This window comes from Xyrauchen texanus, chromosome 6 (assembly GCF_025860055.1).
Source record: "Xyrauchen texanus isolate HMW12.3.18 chromosome 6, RBS_HiC_50CHRs, whole genome shotgun sequence".
Lineage (NCBI taxonomy): Eukaryota > Metazoa > Chordata > Actinopteri > Cypriniformes > Catostomidae > Xyrauchen > Xyrauchen texanus.
The window spans coordinates 28,939,332-28,961,617 of NC_068281.1; the positions used below are offsets into that span (position 1 = coordinate 28,939,332).

A 22,286-nucleotide genomic window follows, 5' to 3' on the forward strand; every position below is an offset into this window, starting at 1 on the left:
GTGTATACTCTCAGTGGCCCTCTGGGCTTTGCATCCGGCTTCTTGCCCTGGGCTCCCGTACATTCTGCGCTGCTGTCCACATGATGAATGGACAGAGCAGAGAAAAGAGAAACAGGGCTTATTTACTCAGGTTCTGCCACAGGGGGCCACAGCTGATTAATCCATATTTTCATTCAGCGAAGCAGGCGGCGGCAGGATGCCTCAGCGGGCCCTTAGACCCTGGGACAGAGAGCTTGTCTTGTGCTACGACGTCCAGCAGACCCCAACTGCACCCTCCATCCTCTTACGCTTCACCGTTCAATGTTAATGCCATGCTAGCAAAGTATATCTCAGCTTCAAACTGAGCTAGTGAGGGTGCATCTCTTACTGTCTCAGCGGAGATGATTTATCGAATATATACTATCAGTTTTCTTTTTTATTCATAAAATAAATGTCATAAAAGGAATTAGTTAGTGACTCAAAAATTTTCAACAAATCAACACTTGTATTAAAAAAAGTCTTATATTTAAGATTCTTCAAAGTAGTCAAACTGTGTCTAGATTACAGCTCTGCAAACTGGGCTTTTTAAACCGCATTAAAGGAGTTCCCATGTATGCTGGCCACTCTTTGGCACTGTCTGGGCCAACTCATCAATTTGGTTTTAACATTTTAGTTTTGTGGAAATCAACCTGGAAATGGGTATTCATATTAATGAGGTATTAATATGAATGGGAGAAATTGGAACGCCCAATATAGTGGATGTAGAATGGGAAGTCCCGCCTCAAAGGTAAAAGCCAATTACCGTTCAGATAAAGCCTGTCAGTCAACTCAAAAACCCACATGCACACTAGCTGGACTATCCCCCTGACTTGTGGGTTTTTTTCATGATCTGATCTAAAGAAACACAATTTATGATCCCATTTTTGTCAGATTTATCTGTTGATTTGAAATATGTGCTTTGATTGTAATCTAGTCCAAACCTTTTGGAGATTTCCATCTTTCCCCATATAAGTAGATAGGATACAAAGATGGCTGCAGAGTAGACTGAATTGCTTTGAAAGGGACTTTTAATCCTTTCTCTTGTCTTCAAATGCTAGAATCTTCATTGACACACCACCAAAGCCTGTTGAATTTATATCCACAATGTAATGCATATGTTGGCATAGAACTGTGCCATGAACTTACAAAAATGTCCTTGGAGCAGTTCATTGCTAAGGGGCTCCTTGCGGGCATTGAACCTCCAATCTTTTGATTACCATCTCTTAGCCTTATGGAGAATCAACATGAGCTGCTACATGTAGGATGAGACAGATAAAGCAGCATAAGAAACAAATAAAGAGAAAAAGACATAGACAAAGTGACAGACGTGACCGGCTTTGTCAAACCGATCCAATAACAGAATATCAACTTGTGTTCTAATTCACAAAAGTGTTGGCTTGGTAGAAAGTGTACTGCTATGGGCGACGTGTGTGCTGTGTGTTGCACTCCATCCAGTCTGTGGACTCCGCACCTTTAATCACTGACTTCACTGGTTTAAACCAGAGCTCTGTTTCTCTATGGCACCATCAGCAGTGACAGTATGTGGAAAACCCTGCTCCTACAGAAGTGCTCATTGTGGGATTAAATAAATCTAAAAGCCTGTTGCGGAGGGTCCGGACGGTGTAAAATGTCTGCTGTAATTTTTTTTGCATGTTAAGGGACTGTGACTGAAAGATTGCAATGGTAAATGGTAGATATGACTATATGAGAGCCTCTCACTCAGATATTCACTGCAAATCTCTTGAGGGAAGTAATGTTGTGTTGCTTCTGAGATGCAGAGTTCCGGCAGTTTTGACAACTTAAAAATGTATGAATTTGCACAGCTGTCTGGTGTAATTTAGGTTAGAGAGGAGTAACATATCTAGGCAAGCTAATATATATACATTACTAGAATAGCCAAGAATTTATATGTCTGAAGGAAATTGATGATTCTCTTCACTAATGGAGCAATTAATTGCTCAAAAAAACAATCAAAAGTAGTAGTATTGTAAACTAATATTGTTTGAATTAACAGTTTTTTATTTTATATAGCTTAAATTTCAGTTTAAAAATGTTGCGTTACGTGATATATTCTGGGTTCAATACAAATTAAGCTCAATCGAGAGCATTTGTGGTATAATGTTGATTACCTCAAAAACTAATTTAGAATCGTCCATCTTTTTTTTTGTAAAGCAAAAAACAAAGTTCCAGTGAGACTCTTACAGTGGAAGTGAATGGGGCCAATTTTGGAGGGTTTGAAGGCAGAAATGTGAAGTTTATAATTTCATAAAAATACTTAAAGTTGAAGTCTGAAGTTTACATACACCTCAGCCAAATACATTTAAACTAAGTTATTCACAATTACTGACATTTAATCGTAGAAAACATTCCATGTCTTATGTCAGTTAGGATCACTACTTTATTATAGAATGTGAAATGTCAGAATAATAGTAGAGAGAATTATTTCTTTCAGCTTTTATTTCTTTCATCCCATTCCCAGTGGGACATCATTTTACATACACTTTGTTAGTATTTGTTAGCATTACCATTAAAATGTTTAACTTGGGTCAAATGTTTTGGGTAGCCTTCCACAAGGTTTTCACAGTAAGTTGCTGGAATTTTTGCCCATTCCTCCAGACAGAACTGGCGAGTCAGGTCTGTAGGCTCGCACACGCTTTTCAGTTCTGACTACAAAGTTTCTATCAGATTGAGGTCAGGGCTTTGTGATGGCCACTCCAATATCTTGACTATGTTGTCCATAAGCCATTTTGCCACAACTTTGGAGGTATGTTTGGGGTCATTGTCCATTTGGAAGACCCATTTGCGACCGAGCTTTAACTTCCTGGCTGATGCCTTGAGATGCTGCTTCAATATATCCACATAATTTTCCTTCCTCGTGATGCCATCTATTTTGTGAAGTGCACCAGTCCCTCCAGCACCAAAGCTCCCCCACAACATGATGCTGCCACCCCCATGCTTCATGGTTGGGATGGTGTTCTTCAGCTTGCAAGCCTCACCCTTTTTCCTCCAAACATATTGATGGTCATTATGGCCAAACTGTTACATTTTTGTTTCATCAGACCAGAGGAGATTTCTCCAAAAAGAAGATCTTTGTCCCCATGTGCACTTGCAAACTGTGTTGGAGGTTATGGAGCAGTGGCTACTTCCTTGCAGAGCAGCCTTTCAGGTTATGTCAATATAGGACTAGTTTTACTGTGGATAAAGATACTTATCTACCTGTTTCCTCCAGCACCTTCACAAGGTCCTTGCTGTTGTTCTGGGATTGATTTGCACTTTTCGCACTAGACTACATTAATCTCTAAGACACAGAATGTGTCTCCTTCCTGAGCAGTATGATAGCTGCGTGGTCCCATGGTTTTTATACTTGCTTGCTATTGTTTGGAAAGGTGAACGTGGTACATTCAGGTGTTTGGAAATTGCTCCCAAGGATGAACCAGACTTGTGGAGGTCCACAATTTTATTTTTCTGTAACCAAATTGAGCACTGTCTTGAAGACTATGTCATATAAAGGCTATTAATCAAACAACAATAACAAGGAAACAAGAAAACCACTCACTACTTTTGGCTGAATAACTTGAGAAGCTTTAAAAGTATTAATGTAGTAGAATAAAACAGTGACATTTTTAATAATATTTTTTTTATATAATACTGACCCCTGATGTAGAGTGTTCATTTGTATAATAAATTACCAAGGAAGTAGAGATGATAAAATATTTTATAATTATGCTTAGCCTTTAACAAGTTTTTTCTATTGCCAGATAGAAAAGTATCAACATTTGTAGAGCAATACTTCAGGCAGAATATTCCATCAGTCACAAACGTCAGAAAATTGTGCATCATGCATTAGAATGAGAACACAACTATTTCTGAGTTTAAATCAATGTGGAACATAGTATCTCAAAAGGAGGACAATGTGACCCCCAATGTGCTACTTAATTCACTCAAAAAGGAAAATTCTCTTATCATTTCCTCACCCTCATGCCATCCCAGATGTGAATGTCTCTCTTTCTTCAGCAGAACAAAAAATTTATTTTTAGAAGAATATTTAAGCTCTGTAGGTCCATTCAATAAGTGAATGGATGCCAAACTTTTGATGCTCCAAAAACCACATAAAGGCAGCACAAAAGGAATCCAAATGATTCCAGTGGTTAAATCCATGACTTCAGAAGTGATGTGACGTGGGTGAGAAAAAGATCAATATTTAAGTACATTTTTGCAATTTTCTCCCTGCCTGGTAGATGGCAATATGCATGAAGAATGTGAATCACCAAAAACAAAAGAAGAAGAAAGTGAAAATTAAAGTGGAGATTGACTGAGCAGGGAGGAGAATTTATAGTAAAAATGTACTTAAATATTGATCTGTTTCTCCTAACCTATCATATATCTTCTGAAGACATGGATTTAACCACTGGAGTCACGTGGATTAGGCTACTTTTATGCAGATTTATGTGATTTTTGGCATTTCAAAAATGTTGGCACCCATTCACTTGCATTGTATGGACCAAAAGAGCTGAGATATACCTCTAAAAATCTTAACTTGTGTTCTGCTGAAGAAAGTCATACACATCCAAGATGGCATAAGGGTGACTAAAGTGTGTGTGTGTTTTTTGCATTCCTTGCATTGTTTTGAATATGTTTTATGAGCAACAATAACTCTCTCAGTCGGCATTAAGTAAAATTTAGACCCCACGCATAAACTGATTTTAATGTAATCGTTTCATACATTATGATATTGAAAAAAAACGTTTTCATCTTTTAATTTCTGTAATCATGTTGTCTTTTATTTTATTTATTTTTTTAAATCAGATTCATGTAGTGTTAACATTATCATTGATAAGTGATGTATTTTAAAAGTTGCCAACCACAAACACCTATAAAATACCTATATTTTTATTCTTTCTGGCAAACAGCTATATAAGGGAATGTAAATTACGGTATGTGTGCTACATTTTTAAATGTGATGGAATCACATCAATACTGAATTGTGTCAACAGATTTATAATGTACAGGCTATTTTATAAACCGCTACTGTCATCACACCAAATTTAGCTAACAGCTATTGATAAAGCTGGCTCTATATTTCACATGCTTTGCATTTATGTAAGCTTACCTGTCCAATAAGAAGAACGCCAATTCATGGTCTGTTTTGATCCCCAAAACCGAACGAGAACCGAAGGTTCCTCCTGGAATCAAATGCCTGCCGATGTTCACTCTAGTTTTCGTTCGACCACGATCACGATCACGTTCCCGCTTAGCCAGATGGGATTCAATAGATAAATGTTTTTTTGGCTTAGGAGTTTGTGTAGGAGTCATGTTGTGCTGGAAGCCGGCTGTTTGTTGGATTCCATCTTTAAGGCAAGGCTCTCGGGAGTGCGCATAGACGTCACATCCTTTGGATTTTCCCGGCATCCCTTCGCATGAAAATCAGCCTACAGGCTTTAATAGGCAACCTAGGACGTCCGGGAAGGGCTCATTTTTTAAGTTGCATTACAAGCCGTTCACACATTGGCAAAGAAAAGGCGAATATTACATGAAAATTGTTACATATTGCACCTTTAACTTGTTTTGAACCCGGAATATTCCTTTAAGAAATCATTCTAATGTGCTAATTTGGTACTCAAGACACCTTTTTATTATTATTACCACAATTGAAAAAGGTTGTGCTGCATAATGTGTGGGGTTCAAAATACTAGGGATGGCCATTTTGTCTTCTTGAGTACTCGGACTAATTACTTGTCGAGTACTCGAGGGGCAGTGACATGTACTTAACTGTATATATATTAACATGCCTGACAAATGTCTTTGGCTGATGCATTGTGTCTTGTTGTTCCAGTTTATCGTGATATCTATTCATTATTATTTTTTTTTTGTGACTGTCTGCACCATCTATTTTCAAATCGCGGTTGGCTTAACAGGAGACGCCATATCCATCGTGTTTTTAATATGAGTGTTAAGTTGAAGTTCAGTTTTGAAGATACTGCATTCTGTTCAATTTAGCTGCACACTCTCTAGCTGTTTGAAACACTCGCAGTGCGTTGAGTCCACTGCCACAAGCCTGGTGTGTGTGTGTCTCCCCAAGTGTTCACTCTTGTGAGGAAAGCCGCGATGCTCCATATTGTTGTTGCTGTGATTATTCATGAAGCTTTCCATTCAACTCGGAGAGTCGGAATTTCCACCTTTCAACTGGGGAAAGTGCAACAGAATGACACATTATGTCAGATTTCTAATTTGGAAACTCATGTGGAAATCTTAAACTCCCATTTCATCGAGATGCAGGTACTTCATGCAAACATGTCGGACCCCAGGGCAAAAACGTGTTTAGCAAATGTTTTGCATAGACAGGTTTTCAAAACATGATTAATTACAGTCTCTTTTGATGATCGTTAGGATAGCTTTGCAGCACAGTATATCAGTTTGGTTTCTATGAGATGTTTCTGACAATCAATGTACCCCTAAAAATCACAACGTAATCAATCTCCAAATTAAAAATAAGCTCCCTCTTTGACATGTTTATGTTTAGTTGTCTGGTAATTGTCACTGAATTTTGAATTAAGTGAGAAGTTATGCATGATAACCATCGATCGTCGTTTTCATGATCGATCATTGCTGCCACGTCCGAGTACTCGAGTGCTCGTACCCATCCCTACGCAATACAATTTATTTTCTAGTTGATGAAGGATTAAATACACTTGCAAGTCAAATTTGGTTTAAAAAATAGCTAAAAAGAACCAAATTTCTCTAGAAACTCACTAGTCTATTGGTCTTTTGAGAGATTAAGTCTAATCCAAGCACTGCTGTCATGAAAGAAGAAAGCAAACTGGATCTAACACAGACAGAGAAGTGGAGGCTCTAGTTTGAGAAACAGACCCTTATTGATGCATTTACATACCAAACACCAATATCATCAAGAGAATACACTGGGATGCTACCTTTTAGGAAGAGTTTTGAAGAAAAAGCCATATATGACTCTGACAATGTAGAATGCATGAAAGTAAATGAAAGAACGGACAAACCGTAAATGATTATTAATGATGGGGGTATTCGTTGATCTAACTTCTCCATCCACGGGTGGTGATTTTGCCCTGTATTGAACCATACCGCCAACACCAGCATGTGCTTAAATTGTCTACAAATCAATAAAGTATTCTAAGTTAGTATTTATTTGATGGAAGTGGTCCTGACTGAAACAGCATTTGTTTGAAATAGAAATAGTCATGGGTAATATTATAAATATTTTTACTGTAATTTATAAATTGAATGGATACTCCGCAAATAAAGAAATCAATAAAAATGTCATTGTGTTTCCAAACTTTGAAATGGTAATGTATGAGTGTAATATTGGTTTGTGCGTGCAGGATTAGGATGAAGAGTGGGGGAAGAAGATCCAGAGTGAGAAGTTTCGCTGGCATAACTCTCAGTGGTTGGAGATGGTGGAGAGCAGACAGATGGAGGATGCTGAGTCCTACCTTTACGGAGACGACCCGGACACCCTCGAGCAGCCTGATCTCTTCTACAGCATTGGTTAGAAAATGTACCAGACACACACAAAAAAAACACTCATCCACGCCAAACACCAAACTCCTCATAGAGTAATTTCAGAAGAACATGTCTTAGACCGCGAAAGACAGTGAATGTTTTCTTGTCTGGTAGCACAATTTGATTGACTTCCTGTACCACAACTTGACAGACATTGAATGTGAAACCCTTACATTTATATTGTAAAATTTTCCATGAGAATGGCGATACTGTGTTTTGGCTTGATTGTCCGTTGAGTTGATGTCATCAAAGGCTTGTCATAGTGAGAGGTTGTCAGGAAGATAAATGAGGATAGCTGCTGAGAGGAAGTGGCTCTGCTGAGTTTCTGTCTCATGTATTTGTTTGTTCTATATACTCTGTGTCTACATTGGTCTGTGTGTGACTGCAGATGGTATGATGCCCCCTGAGCCAGGCCACAGTCCAGACTTCTTCAGCCAGTTCCACTGTCAGAATGGAGACTTCAATGCCTGGTGAGTGAGCAGCTGTTAACCTCATTAGCATTTGGGTAGGCTTCTTCAATTAAATACATATTCCTATATGTGCCATAGTTTCTTACTGTATTTGCATAATTAATTACTTCAGTTTTTGTCCAGTAATTATGTTAGACTGGAGGAGAATTCAACCACAACACAATCATCTCTTAATCACCCAAATCCACTTTTCCATATTGCAAACTATTGTAGTAATAGCTTGACCATTCTTTCTCAAGCTTTAGTTGACTACAAGCAAGATAATACAAATTTTTGAAGACTTAGTTTAAATATTGGAAATTTAATCACATAATGATACATTTATATTTACATGTATTAATTTAGCTAATGCTTCAAACAACTTATAAATTCATCATAATTACAAAATGTGTAATTAATATAAAAGAAATGGGAATAGAGAGTGCCTGCATGATTATGAATTGGTTATAGGGATATTTTACCCCCAAAAAATACAATTCTGTCATCATTTACTCACCCTTATGTTGTTTCAAAGCCATATGCTCCTATGTTGTCTTGGAGCACAAAAGGAGGAATGTTGTAGAATATACTGGTAATTTTGTCAATGCAATTGCAATGAATGGGGACTGGAGCTTACAGGCTTCAAAACAGGGGAAAAAGCACTTGGCTTTGGATCGATGCCTTTTTTATGCATCAGTAATTTTCCAGATGCTTATCGAAATATATATCAGCATTTTTCCAAATATAAATGGGGCTAATCATTGCACAATAGATTTAGTCTCTTCATATTTATTTCTGAGCACAATTTTGATAAAGTGTGGTGGGGTAACTTAAAGGGGGTCGCACATCGGACACATCTGGCAGACAACTTGGCATATTCTAAAATTAGTACCAATTATTTTCTATGAAGGTATGCACACTACCACAGCCACTCTGCATTTAACTGCACCGACCAGCTACCACTCCAGAGGCTGCTCAAAATTCTGCACAGAGCAAAGCTTGCATAGTTTTCCATTAAATTCAACCTAAATTATTATCAATATTGTGATGTAATGTGTATATGTATCTTTCATATAGCCTACACAATGTGTTTTCAGTTACAAATATGTCTTTTTGTGGTTTGACAACTTCAATGAACCATATTCAAGGCTGCATAAAGAGAAATTGCATAATAAACATCACCATTTCTAATAGTTCAGTTTACGCAGTTGCACCAGCACACTAACCTGCAAACTCATTAACGTTCATTCTTTAAGAAGTACAAAAACCTTTATAACTTTTGTATGTAGTGACTATATTCACAACTTTGGACCGCCACCTGCACCGCATTGACATGTCCTTCAGTATTAAGTACAGTGAATGTTATATTACCCTCATTTGTTCTCCCAAAGCGATGACGCTGGACTTATAATTTAAATGTTAGCTAATGTTAATATATCAATGCCTCAAAAATGTTTAGAGAAAGTAACGTATTTGATCAAATCGTATAATCTAGCGTGGTTCCCATGGATGCTGTTTACGACCATGTAAATGAGATTGAGAATGAAGACTGATAAGTAAAGTGTTGTTAAGGTAAATAAATACATTTACATTTATGCATATGGCAGATGCTTTTATCCAAAGCGACTTACAGAGCCCTTATTACAGGGACAATTCCCCTGGAGCAACCTGGAGTTAAGTGCCTTGCTCAAGGACACAATGGTGGTGGCTGTGGGGTTCGAACCAGTTTCCTTCTGATTACCAGATTACCAGTTATGTGCTTAGACCACTACACCACCACCTTGGTCAGAAGTTTATATACACTTTGTTAGTATTTGGTCGCATTGCCTTTTAATTGTCTAACTTGGGCCAAACTTTTTGGGTAGCCTTCAACAAGCTTCTCTCAATAAGTTGCTGGAATTTTGTCCCATTCCTCCAGTCAGAACTGGTGTAGGCCTCCTTGCTCACACATGCTTTTTCCTTACCTTGACTTTGTTTCCCTTAAGCCATTTTGCCAAAACTTTGGAGGTATGCTTGGGGTCATTGTCCATTTGGAAGACCCATTTGTGACCAAGCTTTAACTTCCTGGCTGATGTCTTGAGATGTTACTTAAATATATACTCTTAATTTTCTTTCCTCATGATACCATCTATTTTGTTAAGTGCACCAGACCCTCCTACAGCAAAGCACCCCCACAACATGTTGCTGCCACCCCCATGCTTCACGGTTGGGATGGTGTCCTTCGGCTTGCAAGCTTCACCCTTTTTCCTCCAAACATAACAATGGCCATTATGGCCAAACAGTTCAATTTTAGTGTCATCAGACCATAGCAGATAGCAGATATCTGTCCCCATGTGCACTTGCAAACTGTAGTCTGGCTTTTTTATGGAGGTTTTGGAGCAGTGGCTTCTTCCTCGCTGAGCATCCTTTCAGGTCATGTCGATATAGGACTAGTTTTACTGTGGATATAGATACTTGTCTACATGTTTACTCCAGCATCTTCACAAGGCCCTTTGTTCTGGGATTGATTTGCACTTTTCGCACCAAACTACGTTCATCTCTAGGAGACAGAATGTGTCTCCTTCCTGAGCGGTATGATGGCTGCGTGGTCCCATGGTGTTTATATTTCCATACTATTGTTTGTAAAGATGAATGTTGTAAATTCAGGTGTTTTGAAATTCCTCCCAAGGATGAACCTTGGCTGATTTCTTTAGATTTTTCTATGATGTCAAGCAAAGAGGCACTGAGTATGAATGTATACCTTAAAATACAGCCACAGGTACACCTCCAATTCAGTGCACCTCCTATCAGAAGCTAATTGTCTAAAGGCTTGACATCATTTTCTGGAATTTTCCAAGTTGCTTAAAGGCACAGTTAACTTAGTGTATGTACACTTCTGACCCACTGGAATTGTGATATAGTCAAGTGAAACAATCTGCCGGTAAACAATTGTTGGAAAAATTACTTGTGTCATGCACAAAGTAGATGCCCTAAATGACTTGCCAAAACTATAGTTTGCTAATATTAAATCTGTGGAGTGGTTAAAAAGTGAGTTTAAATGATTTCAACCTGTGTATGTAAATGTCTGACTTCAACTGTATATATATATATATATATATATATAGTAGGGCTGTCGATTTAACACATTAATTCGATGCAATTAATTTTATTAAAAATAAGGCGTAAACAAAATTAACGCAGTTTATTGCAATGCCCCCGGACTGAAATAAGGAAGATTCCTGAGAAATGCAAGCTTGTAGTACCACCTGTTTACTCCAGAGGGCAGTAAGTGAAACTTCAGCTGTATGGGCATCGTGCAGTTTACAGTGAACAAAACAACCCTTCAGCAGGCAGCACAACACAAACATGCATCACGTTCTTGCGTTCAAAACACTTGATGGAGCGCAAATTCGAACTAAGGGGTCTCAAGATGTGTTTTAAGTATTAATCTAGATTTAACTTGACACAGTGACCTAAAAATGTTTTATGTTTATGACGCAACGCACCCGAGACTCTACACAAGCATCTGTCTGACGCAGATGTTCATTGACTGGTCCTTAAACAAGCCCTCATAATAAATCTCCAACTGATTGACAAATTCACTTGTGTAATGGATTGCTGTGAACTGTATGCCAATGATTGACTTATGATCAATAATATGGTAGTAATCAATACATTGTTTTCTAAAGCCGCTTTTTGTATTGTCTTATCAATTATTAACTCTTCTGCTACAAGAATGTAATGCATTTTAATTATCTGAATATTTATATATATATATATATATATATATATATATATATATATATATATATATATATATATTTTTTTTTTTTTATATATTTTAAGATAACTATGTATAATTATTTCATCATTATATATTGAATTATTGCTATATGAGGGGCTTTCTTAGCAGATATTTGTATATGCGATTAATAAATTGGGACACTTTGTAATTAATTCGATTAAAAAATGTAATCGATTGACAGCCCTAATATTTATATATATCCATAGATTTACTTTTTTTATCTGTTGCATTTTTAATAATAAAACCATAACCACAGATAAGACTGTTAATGTAACTATAACTGGAACTACTAAAGTTGTAATAAAAATTAGGTACATTTCTTCATGGGTGGTGATGTGTGGTTTGGGGGGTCATAATATTTCATCGCAGCAATTTGGCCATTAAAAACCCATATCAGTTGACTACTAGTTTATTCTAAGACTTGTTTTATTTTATTTAGATTTTGTGAAACTTTAGAGCAGACCGACCTTGCCTGTGATAAATAGCAAGCACATTCCTGTCCAATTATAAGCCCGTCTGTCACCTCTTCCTCCATGGGGTTTCAAAACAGGCCAATAAAAGCTTAGTAGGGGTGGGATTGACAGCTCATAGGGAGTCTGGACGGCCCTGAAGTTCCTCTGGGGCATGTGGGGCATATGGCCAAAGGTGCCTGTAAAAAAGGCCCTTTTAACCAGACATTGTTTCATAGCTCAGAAGAGTGTGTTTGCACAGGAAATGGCTCTCAGCTCTTTTATAAAAGGACATTTCTCCTCCCTTTTTCCCCATGTTGTTCTCCAGTCACGCGCTTTGATCTCTCGTTCCTGTCACTTCTCGAGTTACATGACCTTTACCTTGGCTGTGTCAAATCAACAGCACCCTCTTTTTTCCTTTCTTCTTCTGATTACGTCTCCACATCCCTGTTTTCTATATTACTTCAGCATTCTCCTCAAAGCTCCCCAAGGCTATAGGGACATGCAGCGCCACATGGCTTAAAAAAAGACAGATTTGTCAGAGGCTGATGCATGTGGGATGCACACATAGAAAGACACGCACAGCACTCAATTTTCTCTGGGACATTAGGAGAACATCTGCTGACCGAGGGGCAAATTCATTTTTGCTTTTTGCTCATGGAATCTCAGTGAAAAAAGTATTTTCACTAACTATACACAATCCAGTTTAACCAGGGGCTAAATGTGGCAAAATAGCAAAGCACTGTAAAATCAATATTCTAAATTCGGCACAAACATCCCTCTTTTTTGTAAATTAGGCCTAATATAAACAGCACCTTGTTAACAAATCTCAGCACAGTTTACCTGCCATAATTAACATTCTGCTATTAATGCAGCTGTAATAATTGTATTTTTCAAAGATGAGAATGCTTGGCCTTACTTAACATGCCTTCTTGTGCTTCTGTGGCAGAAACAAACTTTAGTAATCAAGGGGGCGATAAAGTTACCTTTAAAGTCAGTGCCATTTAACTGGACGTGCTATTATTCAGGCAAGTTGCTATATAAATACATTGACTTTAACTTACTTGCTAAGCAATATTCTCTTTCAACTTTTGCTCCACCATGACAGTAGTTGACTTGAAAGAGAAAACTCACTGTAGAAGCGGACAGTTCACACTAATGTCGGCAATACTATCCCTTGTGGCAATGTTGAGAATGCAACATTATGAATTGTGGCCTCACACATTTTGGAACCTAACAACACACAAAATCAAGCTTGCATCTGCGTTCACGTACAGTACATACATTGAAAATGCTTCAGCTTTTAGTAAATTCCCTACCAGTGTATCTCACTTCCTCAGCTCGGAGTGACTCGATTTACCTAAACAACCCTTGACTTATCTGTCTTCATTCTCAGTCTCACTTACATGGTCGTAAACAACATCCATGGGAACCATGCTAGATTACTCGATTTTATCAAAAACCTATTGGCACGCAAAGCCTAACCACTTCCAAAAAGCCTGCATTCACACACATCACTTCACAAGAGTCTTAAGTAAAGACTGGGACTCTATTTTATTATCATGGTAACCTCTGTCACTCAGAGCTGCCCACTCAAATTCATCCATTCATCCCAGGACCCTAATGTTGCGCCCCAACCTTTGGTGTATATTTAAAATGTATCACTTTACAAAGAGCAGCCAGAGAACTCACCCGTCCATCTGGACACCCGCCCTTATCCTTACCCACATGACAGCCCTGCGGCACTCAGCGCCTGGCTGTCAGTCCACAAAGTGCCCAAATCCCCATATAGCCAAAACAAATAGGCCGACGAGCAATGCATTCTCTGTACAAAGTATACAAGTCATAATAAACATGCCCAATGAAAGCTATCTCATCAAGTCTATATAATCAAGGCAAGTTTAGACTACAAGACTAAGTACACTCTATCAGAGCTGCATATCGAACACAAGCAGTGGATCCATTTCCTCGAGGATCGTCTCTTTGGCAGCTGGGACATGAGCGAGCCAAGATGAAGACTGAACTGGATGGAGCAGTGAAATGTTATTTCATCTGTATGTGTGTGCATGTGTTTGTAGAGGAATGTGGACAAAATATTTGGCTGCATGAGACTTGAAATGTATGTTTGTTTTTGGGCCAAAAAGAGTGCCACTAGGCAGGGAGGCACAGAATCACAGACAGTGTAGAGAGACAGTGTAATATTGCCAGTTACTCTGTTGAACAGTTGTTCTCATGCAATATATTTATGGGCCCATATGCTCCAAATGATTGAAAAATTTGATGTGTTTCATAAAGAAATGCTTTATACCAAAAGTCTGAGGATACCACATCCTAAACTGGTGTGAGATAATACAGGTATTACAGAAGCTAAATGTATTCAAAATATTAGGGACTGAATAGGTATGCAAAAAACAAAATGCCCCAAGATACAGCCAGAGGCGTTTCCAGCATTGAAGGCATCCGGGGCTTAGCCCAGACAATTTTATTTTCACACTAGCAACCACTTCTCTGTAGTCCAAATCTGGTGAGAGGGTATTCTTTGAGTTTTGCTCTGGCTGGGCTTGTTTCTACAGTTCCTAAATCTTCCACTCTAGTACTATCCTCGACTAACTCATCCTCTCTCCTCCCTGAATCATCTGTGATGCAAAAGAACAGATACAGCACATAACTTATTGCAAACCAGCTTCAAACAACTAATTCATCAAGTGCTACATATTTCAAATTGTAGACCAATACCATTGAAGAAAATGTATTGGGAAGAGCAGATCAGTGGGATTGCCCTAAGATATATCATGATTCTTGAATTTTCATGTATATTAACATAAAGTCATCACAAAAGAGTTATATTATAGTGAGTAAAGTGAGGTAAACAAATATTTAATATAAATAATATATATTTTTTACATAAATATTCAAAATGATGTATAAGAACCTAAATTAAAGCAATACATGAATGACTTTAGTCTAAGTTCATTGACACACCATGGCATCAAACTGTATATAATTCTCAATGTTCATCTCTCAAAATCCTTTCATTAGGAGCATTAGGATAAACAATGTTTCACTTTTAACTTTATCTAAAGTAAAGTGACTGATAAATTGTTAGCAGTTTCCATGCCTGATTCTGGCACAGCTGCTGCTGCTGCTCCTCAGTCTGTAGCTCATCTTTGCTACCCTCTACAAAACCATTTAATCAAATCAAAGTGTATATTTACAACAAACTAATATCACAAAACAAGTCACACATACATTTTATGTTAATGCTCATTGGTTAACCTTAGAGAAAACAACACCTGATAAATAATGAAAGTACACCCCGCACGGGACTCGAACCAATGTCTCCGCCTTGGGAGGCGGGTGCACTAACACAGAAGCTATAGGCTACAACCTTTAATGTCAGTCGCTAGTCCACCTCTTGAGGTTAGGAGAGTGAGGTTTAGCCTACTGTGGGTGAAAGCCAGCCAGATGATGATCTTCAGACTTTAAGGACAAAAACAAATGTGAATTCTTACCCACTGACTTCTTTCAGAAAAATCCACAAAGCCTCAATTTGCTTCATTTTTGCTGTCTTTCCTGCTAATTGCCGTTAACTCGCCACTAAGTAACGTTAGTTTATGTCAACGACTGTGCAAGCTCCTCCTCTACCTGCTGCATATTCAACAGAGAGGAAGAAACGGAGTCGCCCATAGGCTACCGATAGCAAAGGAACTTATTCTATAGGCTAGATTATGCCTATGTCTATTTTTACAGGCTGTATGCAGTATGTGCAAAGCCAAAGCACAATGAAATAAGGCAACTTATGATTTCGGGGGTTTACATAGGCTATTGTCCAGTTTCACATTTGTCAGTCAACTTTTCAAAATACATTCGGGGCTACACTCAAAACATTCGGGGCTGAAGCCCCGGCAAAATCGGCTGCCGCCGCCTCTGGATACAGCTCTTCTAAGAGCGTTTGAAAGAATAGTGCACCCAAAAAGTCCTAATTCTGTTAGTTCCAAACCCATATGACTTTCTTCTGTGTAAATCATGACATCTTGTTCATAAAAGTTAAAAAAAGAAGTGATGTTTGATTTGTGAATCATGAGTCAAGACAGGAAATATTTTCTACGATTGAAAGTCAAGAATTGTGAAAAACTGAGCTCTGTTGTTCCGCCTTATTGATGAGAGAGGTCAACGGAGAATGGCAAGACTGGTTCCAGCTGACAGAAAGGCTACGGTAATTCTGATTACCACTGTACAATTGTAGTGAGCAGAATATAATCTTAGAATGCACAACATGTCGAAACTCAAGACGGATGGGCATGGACAGCAGAAGACCATGTTGAGTTCCACTTCTGTTAGACAAGAACAGAAAGCTGAGGCTGTAGTGGGCCTACCATCTGTGTACATCAGCAGAAATAAAGATTCATCAGACCAGGCTATGTTTTTCCAGTCTTTAACTGTCCAGTTTTGGTGAGCCTCTGTCCACTGCATCCTCAGCTTTCTGTTCTTGGCTGACAGAAGTGGAACCCAACGTAGTTTTCTGCTGTTTAACCCATCCGCCTCAATGTTCGAAGTGTTGTGCATTCTGAGATGATATTCTGCTCACTAAAATTGAACAGTTATCTGAGGAGCCTTTCTGTTGGCTGGAACCAGTCTGGCCATTCTCCATTGACCTCTCTCATCAACAAGGCGTTTCTGTATGCAGAACTGCCGCTCACTGAATGTTTTTTGTTTTTGCACCATTCTGAGTAAACTCTAGAGACTGTTGTGCGTGAAAATCACAGGAGATCTGCAGTTACAGAAATACTCAAACCAGCCTGTATGGCACCAACAATCATGCCACAGACATAGTCACTGAGATCACATTTTTCCCCATTCTGTGATTCAAATCAGTCTTATGGTTGATTTGAATATTTACTGAAGCTCCTGACCTGTATCTGCATGATTTAATGCAGTGCACTGCTGCCACAGGATTGGTTGATTAGATAATCGCACTAATATGTAGGTGTATCTACAGTAATAAAGTTGTCCATGGGTGTATTCTCTATATATACAGTTCAAAAATTTGGATTTTTTTAAAAAAGAAATGAATTATTATCCATTGACGAGGATGTCAATGGTTTCTTGAACTGACACAATGAACTAACTCTTCTGTTCATTGGCCAAGCAGCTTATATATCATTTTATAACTAGAATAAATTCACATCAACATTGATTTTCTCATATGGATATGTCTTTGAGTTAATTGTATAATTTTCTGCTGACATAGAGAGGGGGCATTATTCATAATTGATGAAGTGATGAAACCAATTGAAATAGAAATAAGAGCACTGATAAGTCTCAACTATAAATCCTTGCAGCAATAAACCTGCTTCTCTGTTGCTTCTGTAGATGATTATCCTGTGTTCTGAAAGCTTGTATTTCTTGCTGAAGAGCTTACTTAGTGAGCACATAGAGAGAGAGGCCAAGTACGGAGGTACAATATAAGTGTCAGAATCAGAAAAATAGGAACAGAACACTTATTGGTGGCTGAAAACCCCCAAAGAGGAGAAAGACATATTTTAGACAGGAGAGTGTGTGAGTGTTGGGGTTAAGAGGAGCTTGCTGTGTTTGATAACTGGAGGTCATACAAGGCTAAAAAACAACACACTGTAATGTGGGCACAGAGGGGCAAAGCAAATGGCTCATAATTTTAAGGCTGTGGTTCTGAACCTGTTGGTGCAGTGAAGGGAGAGCGAGGCAGGGATAGCCAAGAGGCAATTCGTTTCTTGAAACGCAACACTTTCCTGGACATGTGTATCCTAAATGTCACACATCTATCCTCTGTTTAACACCACTAACCCAGTCTAGTTCTGGTTCAGTGTGATCATACCGGGGCACAGACAGTGACCTAAACAAGTATTTGTACACTTAATCCACAATGTATGAATGGCATTTCATTAGATAACAAAATATCAAACCAAGTGGCATTTATTTTAAACAAAGAAAACACAAGCAGAACAATTAGCCAAAAATGTTTTTGGTTTGTAAATTATAAAACTATATGTATACTAATGAAAAAGAAGACGAAAGTACTTGAAAAAGTATACATTCTGGTTGTCAAAATGTGACAAATTTGTGTGAAGTTGAGCTGTACTGATGTTATTCATCTAATATAAATTATCTTTGGATCAATTCAGTTGGTTAAAATTTATTTAGAAATTAGTTGGCTGCTTTATTAGATAGTTTGTCATCAAATGCAATGAAAATCCTATATTTAGCATAAAAGTACTTGTTTTTGTACCTGATGGGTTGTAATCAGTCTAACAATAAGCTTTAATTTTACCCACAGGAAGAGCAGTGATGTTGAGATTAGGGTTTCTCACTAAAATGTACTGATTATTATTACACAGCTCTTAGTTCTGTGCTTAAATGGGTAATACATGCCACTATAGTGTTCTGATTGATAATAATAGTCAAGAGAAATGTCATTGTAATATATTATAAGGTTGTTTAGCTCAAGCTAATAGAAGCCAGTGCACCTCAAAAGTGAATACTGTTCAGTCAGCATTGGTAAACATATGGAGGTTTATATTGGAGGTAAGGCTTACATTGGTGTGCAAAGCTGATTGCTTAATGTCTTGGTATTTGGCAGTGATGCATAGGAAAATGCGTGCCCCATACTCTTTGTGTTTATGGTAAATGGTCTGCACTTATATAGCACTTTTTTATTAACCTTAGAGGTTACCAAAGCGCTTTACACTGTGTAATCACCCATCCACACTCACAATCACACACCAATGGCGGCAGAGCTGCCATGCAAGGCGCTAGCCTGCCATTGGGAGCAACTCAGGGTTCAGTGATCTTGCCCAAGGACACTTCGGAATGTGGAGCCATGTGGGCCAGGATTCAAACCACCAACCCTGCGATTGGTAGCCGACCTGCTCTACCATCTGAGCCACAGCCGCCCGTTTAGAAGGCTGAAAAAATATGTTATACATCAGGTAAATATTTTATATTTAAATGTTTTCATTTTATACTTGTATAATGGTTTTGTTATTTTCTTCTTTTTTTATGTCTTAGTGAGGTCATGTTGGTTTTACTTTCAGGTCACCTTAACCTAATTGTTATTGGTGTCAGGTTATGAAATATGACCACTGTGCTCAAACTGATCAAATATGTATAGTGTGTTTAGAATAACAAAACTTCAAAATTATCTTTCTGCATGCACTTGGTACCCTCTGTCCTAATCAAATGGATGGTAGAAGGCCATCTAGTGACTCTCAGAGGTAACATGACCATCTGTGTTTATACTCATGTGATTAAAATCTCTTTCCTCAGCAATAGAGCCAATGGACGCCCTGCCACTGCTTACGGCTTTCGTCCAGACGAGCCATTCTTCCATGGCTATGGATCCACCAGATAGAGCCACTGTGCTAATTACATCTTCATCTAGCTACAAGTAAATGTTTCTCTTCCAGAATTGGAAACAAACTCAAGCACTCCATACCAGCCCATCTCAATGCAAAATGCTTGGTAATGCTTCATAATAACTTCACTGAGTCATTAAAAAACACTATATAAAGTTTAACATGGCAGTACTTCACATAAATTTAAATATGAATGTGTCCCCTAAAAGTATTTGGACACTTTTGCACACTACGACAGGCTTAACAATGTATACATTTAATTAAATGACAAAATGTAGTGCCAAACCAAGTGGAATATTCAAACAAATAGCAGTATATCATTTATTTTATAATTTCAAATATAAAACAAATTATAGTTCAAAAATACATAAATTGCTTGAGAATGTGTGTTTGTGCTATCTCTCTTAAAAATACCATAAATGCCACTTGGTTTGATATTTTGTTATGTAGTGGAATGACACTTTTGTGTGTGGAATAAGTGTCAAAATACTTAATGGGTTACTGTGTATGAAAATAATGACATTTTAACTACTATGTACATGAACTAATAATTGACTGGTATTATATACTGTAAAAATGCTTATTCATTTTATTAATGGAAGTTATTATAAATTGTTACCTGAAGCTCTGTGGTTCAGGGATAGCAGTGGGCTTTAAAACTGCATTCCAGACATACACACAGTACAGCCAAATTGTGCTGCAAGCTCCAGAGTTGCCACAAATGAAATAAAAGTTTCTTATGATTGATCATAAGGTAACGTTTTCATTTCAGGATAGTCTTAATTTATTTAAATAAAAATTGTTTCAGGTTTTAGGAAGTGCACTTTATTAGTAAGTCCTGTATATTCCCTAAACTGGATTAAATCTCTTCCCATATTTATATTAACTACATGAATTCCAAACAGATTTGCCATAATCAGCCGCTAAAATGTAATCAATTGACCAACTAACATTTATCCTAAAAGAGTTTGTGGGATAATGAACTCTTGGCCAGTAATTGTATATCCTTATATCCAGTGCACATTAATCAAAGAAGACTGTTTAAATATATGAACCAATAACTAATTGCATATACAAAAATGGAACCTCACTTGCTCAATATTTGTAAAAATAAATTGCATTGCACTACTTGTGTATAATCGCAAAATTTTGTGTTCCATGCCTAGTGTCTATCAATGATTATATATGTTGGCACTATTCCCAGGATATATTTATGAATTAAATTGACTACTTAATCAGGGATACATGATTCAATGCTTTAAGAATCATTGAGTCTTCAAATGCTTTTTAAGAAGTGCTAAATGCTGCCTGTTAAAACTTTTATGTAATCTTTTGTACTTAGTTTCTGTATGTTGCTGATTGAGATGTAGCCTGTCCGTTCATTTTTAAGTCTTACTTTTGAACAACACTGCACTGTAAATGTAAGTTTATTGTATTTATAGCAATGGAATTCAGGAAAGCTCTATTTCAGGACTCAGAAGGTGCCTCCTAAGATCTTGTGCTTTTGCTACTATAATGATCATATGAATTTGACAATTGAATGTGAATTGAACTTAACTGAAGACAGAAGAAATAAAAAAAAAGCACTGATGAACTTTCTGTTTTGTGGAAATGTATTTTAGAGACTCTCTCAATGATTGACAAGCAACATATACAGTATCTATAAAAAGTATCTCAATTTTCAAAACTGACCAGAAAATCATCAACATGGTGATCATATGATCGTCTGATTCGAACTATAATAAAAAAATGTGTTGGTTCCTGGGTAGTAAGTGTTATTTCCTAATTGTTTATGTCTAAAAAGTATAGAAAATGGCTATTATTCCCCACAAACTTTGCTTTTGTGACCAGGACAGTGATATTTTTAAATGTACCTATTTTCACTGAGAATACAGGCAAATTTGTGTTGTTTAGTTCACATAAAGTCAGAAAAAACAACATATGAATCCAAATGAACATGTATTTATAATAAAGGAATACAAAAATGACTACAAAAGATTTATAAGCGAGTAGTTTTTCAAGATTTATGATTATACTGTAAATCACTTTACGAATCAGCCCCAAATGTAGTCTCCCATCATGTTCTCATTATACTGCTAGGGAGGTGTCAGTGGCAAGTGCACACAAGGATGCCACACTTCTCATCAAGTGAGCTCGAACATGCAAGGGGGTGGGCATGGCCTGGGTGTGATAGGCCAAAGCGATGGCGTCAACAATCAAGTGGGAAAGCCTCTGTTTGGAGACAATGTTCCCTTTCCGCTGTCCTCCAAAGCAGACAAAGAGCTGCGGAGAACTTCTAAAGCTCTGCGTGTGGTCCACATAGATACGCAACGCACGCACCGGACACAGCAACGCAAAGGCTGGGTCTGCCTCCTCCCATGGCAGTGCTTGTAGGTTCACTACCCGGTCCCTGAAGGAAGTCGTAGGAACCTTTGGCACGTAGCCTGGTCGCGGTCTTGGGACGACTAAATCTTTTGTAGTCATTTTTGTATTACTTTAGTATAAGTACATGTTAATTTGGATTCATTTTTTTCTGACTTTATGTGAACGAAAAGACACAAATTTGCCTGTTTTCTAATTGGAAATAGATACATTTAATAATATCACTGTCCTGGTCACAAAAGCAAAGTTTGTGGGAAATAATAGCCATTTTCTATAC

At 37.7% G+C, this 22,286-nt stretch overlaps 1 protein-coding gene and 1 pseudogene across 1 annotated transcript in view; one reads left to right on the top strand and one right to left on the bottom strand.

The window, feature by feature from the left end:
• The window catches only part of LOC127645695 (kinesin-associated protein 3-like), a 50,628-nt pseudogene extending 31,005 nt beyond the window's left edge, over positions 1 to 19,623 (top strand).
• The window catches only part of LOC127644497 (protein Niban 1-like), a 66,102-nt gene continuing 62,571 nt past the window's right edge, over positions 18,756 to 22,286 (bottom strand). Inside the window, exon 15 of the transcript XR_007970669.1 lies at positions 18,756 to 19,177. The gene's annotated coding sequence lies outside the window, so the exon portion shown is untranslated. The remainder of the gene's footprint in view (positions 19,178 to 22,286) is intronic.